Genomic DNA, 8,021 nt, shown 5'->3' on the forward strand with positions numbered 1-8,021 from the left:
GTCCAAGACTACAAAGTCAACGGGAATAAAGAACTTCCCGATCTTAACAGGTATGTCCTCTAAGACACCTAACGGCCGTGATAAAGTACGGCCGGCCATCTGCACACTTATATTAGTACAATGAAACTTTGTCAAACCAAGCCTCTTAGCGAAGACAACGGTAAGACACTCACAGTAGCTCCCAAATTACATAATGCATTATCGATTAAATGGGTCCCTATATGACATGGAATATAGAAGCTACCCGGGTCAGATAATTTAGGTGGAGTCTTATTTTGAATTAGGGCAGTGCCCGCTTCGGTTAAAGCCACCGTCTCATGATCATTGATATGCCTCTTAAGTGTTAAAATTTCTTTCATAAATTTTATATAAGAGGGTACCTGGGTTAGCAACTCGGCGAAGGGAACATTAACATGAAGACTTTTTAATATTTCAGCAAATTTACCGAATTGTTGATCAATCTTCTTGTTCTTTAATCGCCGCGGAAATGCGACCGTAATGGGAATAGCTAGCCCTTCGTTTCTTTTAGCCAAAGAATTCCCATAATCAACTTCATTTTTACTCGATCGAGCATCAGTTCCTCTCGATCGAGTAAATTCCTCATCAACTTTTCTTGATCGAGCATTTTCAGTTACTCGATCGAGAGCTCCCTTTTCAACAATGCTCGATTGAGCACTGTCAACTCCTCGATCGAGGACTTCGTCAGCATTTTCCCTCGATCGACCTCCAAATATCAGTCGATCGAGCACTTTCCTTGGATTCAGCATATTTTCATCAAAGAACGATTGTTCACGTACAACAACATCAACTTCCGGATCTGATTTATCATTTTCAGTCGGTATTTTAGGTCCCTCATAAGAAACTCCGCTCCTCAGATTTATCAGATTTACCGTCTCATGATGTTTCTTATCAGGTTGGGACGGTAAATGACCTAGTTGCCTCGAGGCTTGATTGGTAGCCAGTTGAGCTATTTGTGATTCTAGTGACTTAATAGAGGCATCTTTCTGTTGGTCACTTTTCGGCAATTGGATGGTCAATGACTGTATCGTCAACTTCAACTCAACTACATCACTTATGCCACTAGAAGAGGCATCTTGTTACGGTGGTGGGAATGATGGAGGCTTTTGAAAGCCTTGTTGTTGAGCTTTATGAGGTGGTACATAAGCTTGTTGTTGCTGCGGTGAAGGTGTATGATTCAATACATTTTGACTTGTCCATCTCAAGTTAGGATGGAATCCACTTTGATTATTGTAATAGGAGCCTCCTTGCCTGTATTGTTGAAAGGCAAAAACCTGCTCCTTCTCAGCTAGACAGTCTACAGCAGTGTGACCATCATTACTACCATATCTCTCACATGAGACGGTTTCTTGTCTAGTCAACAAGTGAACCGTGTGTTGATTCCCCGTAGCATGCAACTCAAGTTTATCAAACCTGGCATTCATGGCTTCCAACTGAGCCACAAGTGCACTATCAACACTAGAAACCGTTCTAATGCCACCTCGAGGATTCCCATATTCAGCACAATGGGTCGCCATCTCTTCAATAATTCCCTAACCTTTGTCATCATCAATGGTTTTCTGGAATCGACCATTGGCTGCAACATCTAATATAGCACGGTGGTCATCGTACAACCCATTATAGAATTGGTTGCACAAAAACCACTGATTGAAACCGTGATGTGGGATGGATCGCACCAATTTCTTGAACCGACCCCACGCCTTAAAGAAGTTCTCATCTGAAGTTTGCTTGAAACTTGTAATTGTTGGAGTATGTGTGTAATACCCGCCCTTTTAGAGACCCTTTGACCAGCGTTGACTAACCTTAGGAGCGGTAATAGTTCTTAGATATGCGTGCCAAAGCTATCTTGGGTTACGAGTTAGGGGTGGTACTCGATAGAGTAGAGGCTAATCGATCGAGTAGCGTGGGTACTCGATCGAGTAGGGGGTCACTCGATCGAGTATGAGGGACACTCGATCGAGTACCGGGTTTTCAGCGAGGGTTTTTAATCGCGTTTTGTTAAATTCACAAATCATTTCCGCCTCATTCCTTCTATCCTTTAGTCGCCTCTTTACCCTTCCCTTCACCTTAAAACCTCCATGGAAGCCTTTTGAAGGTCCTTGTGCCTTAGGAGAGCATAGCTTGAGTCGGGTAGCGGTCTTTTGCCGGGTTTCTCCTAGTAGGTATGTCGTCATCATCATCCGTATCTTTGTCTTGGTAGTTAGGGTTTTCTTGATAGTAATAGATGATTGTGTTGTGGTTATAGGCATTGCTTGGTTGCTAGATATGTCGTATGTTGGCATGGATTGGTTGCAGTTGCTTAAAGGTAGGTTCGCCTACTCAGTTTCTAAGGATAGTCGAGTATGTCGATTGTGGTGTCGTTGTTGTTGTGTTGTGGTTGAATTTTTGTGGCAGCGTGTATACGATTGTTGAGAGTTGTTGATGGTTGTGATTGTTAGTCTCTGGTTCTCGAGATGCGTTCTCGGCTGAGTGGAGTCACTTGCGGGAGTGGCTTCACGCCCTAGTTTCGCCCTCTGTGGAACCCGCCACGGGAGGGGATGTGCACATTAATGGGTGATGCGTGTCCTAAATATGATGTTTTACACCCTATTTTACACGCTTTTCAGAGCTCAATTGTGTAGTTTTATGCTACTATTTGCCCCATTTCGTCTACTTTCGTATTTTTATGTAATATTGCAGATTTATGCGGAAATGAGTAGATATTGAGCTAAATCCGTGCCCGAGTATCTTGCATTGCATTTGACATGAAGTATTTACTCAAGGAACGAGCTTGGTGCGCATTTCGAGGCCCGAAAGACAAATCCATGAGAAGTTAGAAGCGGACTATCAGCTAAACCAGTCGATCGACCGACCCCCTTAGTCGCTTGACCAACGCACGACTTCCAGGAACTACTGTTCACTATAGAGCGGTCGATCGACCGCTGCCTATGGTCGATCGACCAAGCCGCTACTATGACGTGAATCAATAGAACGAGGAATAGAAAGCACAAAGTGTTCTAGGTTTAGGGAGAAGAGTTGCGTACTTTTCCTTTATAACGTAACCTAGTTTACAGATACAATCATCGAGATATACATTCAGTTTCATTCAGTTTTCATTAGCTTTTTTAATTCATTAGGGTTCTTAATATTCTTGGGTATTCAATACCATTCGGTTTTCGGATCTTTCTTCTGCAATTCCATTCGGTATTCCTCTGCCTATTTTCAGTTTCATTACTTTATCGTTCATAGTATAGAGTTGTTAGTTAGTTTCCCGAAGCCATAATTATCGTTTTATGCTACCCTTTTATTCCGTTAATTTAAGCATGAATTCAGTAGTTAATTTCGTTAATTTCATTGTTGTTATCATTCCTAGTATGAGTAGCTAAATTAATTGTGCTAGGATGTAGGGGAACTGTAGGTTAGGCGGCATTAGAATTAACATGGCCTGAAATCACATGTCGGTCGATCGACTGGGTTCCCTGGTCGATCGACTGGCCACGCTGAGATTGTTTCGTTTTAATTGTTTTAATTGTTGTGTTTGACGAATCGAGTGCACGCGACCAGTTGAATACCTAGGATTTGACCGACCCAATAAAGATCGAAAGATAGGGGAGGGAGATAGCTTTCCTAATTAAGACGACTAGATTAATTAGATCGAAAGATAGATTAATTTAGACCTTTAGTCACTTTTCAGGACGAAAGTCAGTATTAATGGTATTAGGGACCTGTAGCGAGATCGAAAGATGCTACTTGTTAAAAGTGGACCGAGAGGACCTCTTATTTTCCCGTCTCACGTGATTGCTTTAGACCTATCTAGTTTGCTGCCGCCGAAACTATAGTGAACCGACCATCCTTGCACCCTTTTTATTCTTGATTTTATCCGTTTATTTAGTTTACTATCTTTTATTTGCCTTTAGCTATAGACCAAATCAACTCAATCTCCACATACTGTTACCTTAGACTGAAATTAGACATCTAATAATTACATCTGCCTCTCTGTGGTTCGACCCTGTTACCACTAGCTTTTGTTAGTTTTAATAGGTTTTATAAATATTATTTTTGGTACTCACAACGACGGGTATCAAATTTTGGCGCCGTTGCCGGGGAGGCAATTGTTCTAATTTTTAGTTGTTTTATTTTAGTCTGTTTCTTAGTTTAAGGGACATTCGTTCCTTAAACTACTCTCATATTCTTTTTGTAGTTTCTTCTTATGCGCAGGTCACAGGGTGGTGAATTAGTACCTTTCAATCCTGAGATTGAGAAGACCTTGCGTGAGTTGAGACGATCATCTAGAGTACTACCGACAGAGGAAGAGCTGAGTACTTTGTCTAGTTACTACGAGAACGAGCTATACGAGGAGGATCCACCTTCATCACCCATTTCCACCTCTTCAGCTGAGACATTCACATCTCCAGAATTTCCAGTCATGGCTGAAGAAGCGAGTATAGCAAGTCATTCTGAGCCGACAGCTGCAAATCTATACAAGGGGTTCGAATTACCGGGAGCTGATAGGAAATTCGAACCAAAGCCTTCTTATATCAACTTGGTTGAGAGGAACCAATTTGGGGGAGCTGCAAATGAAGATGCAGCCAAGCATATGGAGACATTCATTGATTATTGCTGCTCTATACCCCCGCCGACCGGTGTGACCTAGGACCAGATAAAGGAGACTATGTTTATATTCTCACTCCGCGATGCTGCAAGGGAGTGGTACAGAGATCTGGACCGAGCTGCTAATGGGATCACCGACTGGAATTCTTTGGCCTTGGCATTCTACAAGAAGTACTTTTCTGCCTCGAAGACGAATGCTATTAGATCTCAAATCACGAGCTTTAAACAGGGGCCTGATGAGAATTTTCATGAGGCATGGGTCCGTTTCAAGAAGCTGGTGCAAACCATTCCGCATCATGGGTTTGAGAAATGGAGCCTATGCAATCAGTTCTACAATGGGCTCTATGACGATCAGAGGGCTATCCTGGATGCGACAGCTAATGGCAGATTCCAGGAGAACACGGGGGAGACTTAGGGGTGGAAGATCATAGATGACTTGGCCACCCACAAAGCTGAGTATGGGAATTCCCGGGGAAATCAAAGGAGAGCTGCTGAATCTCCTTCTGTAGCTGCATTAGAAGCTCTCACGGCCAGATTTGACAAGTACGAATTGGGAGGAGCTTCCAAAGGAGGGATTTACCATGTAAATGCTTTGCTTGACGGTCCTTTAAATGCCTCGTAAAAGATGTGGAACTGAGGGACATGTTTCAGACAATTGTCCTAGTCCCTTTGAGTCTTATGCTGCCTTTCAACATTATAGGCAGACAAATACTTACTATGAGCCGAATGTCCACCCCAACTTGAGATGGAGTAGCCAAAATGTCTTGAATCCGACTCAACCTCCACAGGAGCAGCAGCAGCAGAACTATGTGCCCCCTCATAAGCAACAACAGTTCCAAAAGCCTCCGTATGTCCCACAGCAGCAGCAACAAACCCAAGGTTCTGATTTTAATGAGTTAAAGAATTTGTTACTGAAGGAATCCCAGGCTAGAGAGGCCGGGATGAAGATGTTGGAAAGCCAAATTGGCCAATTGGCTAGCAAGAATACAACTCGAGCTCCGGGACATCTACCGACTCAAACTGATCAAAAAGAGACCCTTAATGCCATTACCTTGAGGAGTGGGTCTACCCTTGATGGGCCCATTGTGGTTGAGGATGTCACTGAAAAGGATGAGGCGGAACCAAGCAAGAAGAACGCAGTGGCGAATAAAAACAAGAAAAAGATGATCAGCAGGTATGTCAGTCCATCGACTGAAGTACGACAAACAGTAGCTTCTGGTCCTGTTGAAGTCAGTCGATCAACTGACCAACGTGGTCGATCGACTGACAGTGCTGTTGATAGTGATTCTTTTCGTCCTCTGATACCCGATAACTTGAGGGACCACTTGTTTCGGGGTACTACTGCCCCGAAAATATTGAGGACAGACCCGAATGCTGATGGGTCCGTTCCGGTTCCAAAGTACGACCCTTTGTCAATTAATGGTTCACATTTGAGACGGTCTGAAGAAGGGTCAAGCTACAACAAGGAGAAGGTTGTGGACTTCCAGCCTAAGTCCACCGATGCCGGCATGAGGAGAGGGCTAAGTTGCTACTTTCAGCCCCCTACCCGGAGAGATTAGTGCCGACAAAGGAACAGGTATCATTTAATAAGTTTGAAAAGGTTATTCATAGTTTAAATGTGCAAGTTCCTTTCCTTGAATCAATTAAGTGCCTGCTTACACAAAATTCATGAAACAACTCTTATCTAAAAAGAAGTCACTTGAAACTGTGCACCATGTCGCACTCACTGAGGAGTCATGCTCTTATTTGACCCATACTGCACCCCTTAAGCTAGAAGACCCGGGTAGTTTTTCTGTCCCATGTAATATTGGCACCTTTCCTATAGAGAAAGCCTTATGTGACCTAGGAGCCAGTATTAGTGTAATGCCCTTGAATCTTGCTAGGAAGCTCAAATTGGCTAGGTTCGCAGTGACCAACATGACAGTACAGATGGCTGATCGCTCTGCGGTCCAGCCAATAGGAGTCTTAGAGGACATTCCCGTGCAAATAGGGAAGTTTTTCTTCCCTGTTGACTTCGTGGTACTCGATATGCCCGAAGATGCCCACATTCCTATTATTTTGGGTAGACCATTCCTGCACACTACTGGTGCAGTTATTGATGTTGGTTCGGGTACTTTGACCTTTAAGGTAGGGAAGCATTCCATTGTCTTTGCCCATACAGCTAGGAGGAAAGACCCCATGTGGCCTGTCACTTGCAATACGGTTTCTGAAAATAAATCTTATTTTATACTTCCTGATATGCCTGTCTCTATTCCTACTCCTGTTGTGACACCTCCGCCCCAAATTGGGAGCAAAATGGAGGAAGATTCTTCTGTTTTAGACATTGCAGGAGCTGGTTTGGGGAAGGAAGAGCCACATGTTGCTCCAGCTGTGAAGGAGCCGATCATTCAAAGAGGTGGTCTAGGATGCCTTAGCTATGGCACTGATGAGGAGCCTGAAGATGAGCCAGTCAAAGCAACGGAATCTGATCTGGATTCCGACGAGTCAGAGGAGGTCATTGAGTGGGAAGATGTCCGACATGTTGATTCGTTTAGCTTGACGGATGATAAAGCTGAGAAGAGTGCAGCTGAGAAGATGAGCATTGTTGAGGCTACCTCTTGTAGCCAAAAGCCAGTCAAGTGGGCCATTCCATGGCCGTTCTTGATCAACTATTAGTTGATTGAGACTTTTTCATAAACTATACATTTTATTTGCTTTCGTTGAACCTTTTTATTTACTGCTTTTGTGTGCGCGAGACTGCGCATTTTAACTTTGCTTAGGATTTTAAACACTTTAGTCAATTGCTTTGGGTTTTGCGCAAATTTGGGCGCGTATTATTGTGCATTTGCAGGTTTTTAAACCTCATTAGCTCAAGTTATTGAGCTAATTCGAAGAAATCAGAAAGTTACAGCAGTTATTCCAGTCGATCGACTGACCCTTATGGTCGATCGATCGAGCCGCTGATTCCAGAGCTTCTGACACATTGGTCGATCGACTGGGTACTGTGGTCGATCGACCGAGGACGCTGCTATACCTGTTTACGATCACTCCCCTGCTGTGTTTGGTCGATTTGCGGAATTAAGGGAGTTTTCTACTCCACTTTATTTTCCGTCATATATCTGATTTCTTCCATTTTCTTAATTTTGCACATAATTACCGCTTCAACATTGCTTTCTCGGTTTTATGCGTGGTATTGTTGTCTTTTCAGGTACTTATTGGTAGCACTGCTAGCTACAGAAACCTCCTAGCTCACGCTGGTTTGGGGAGGTTTCCTTTTGCTGCGCTTAAAGTCTTGTGAGTCTCCTTGTCTTCACTTCATGTTTTGTTTACTTAATTTTTCGCAAATTCCCACTTCCTGTTTGTTTCATTACATGATTTTGCACAATGGGGACATTGTGCGATTTGGTTTGGGGAAGGGTTTTGCGTTGCATTTC

General features: G+C 43.3%; 1 non-coding gene across 1 annotated transcript; it reads right to left on the reverse strand.

Annotated features, from left to right (window-relative positions):
* Nucleotides 1-4,804: 4,804 nt before the first annotated feature.
* Nucleotides 4,805-4,911, reverse strand: LOC141588974 (small nucleolar RNA R71). The gene has a single exon (XR_012519937.1). It is a non-coding gene; the product is annotated as a small nucleolar RNA R71 (small nucleolar RNA).
* Nucleotides 4,912-8,021: the final 3,110 nt, after the last annotated feature.

The sequence above is a fragment of the Silene latifolia genome, chromosome 6 (genome assembly GCF_048544455.1).
Source record: "Silene latifolia isolate original U9 population chromosome 6, ASM4854445v1, whole genome shotgun sequence".
NCBI classification, from domain to species: Eukaryota; Viridiplantae; Streptophyta; class Magnoliopsida; order Caryophyllales; family Caryophyllaceae; genus Silene; species Silene latifolia.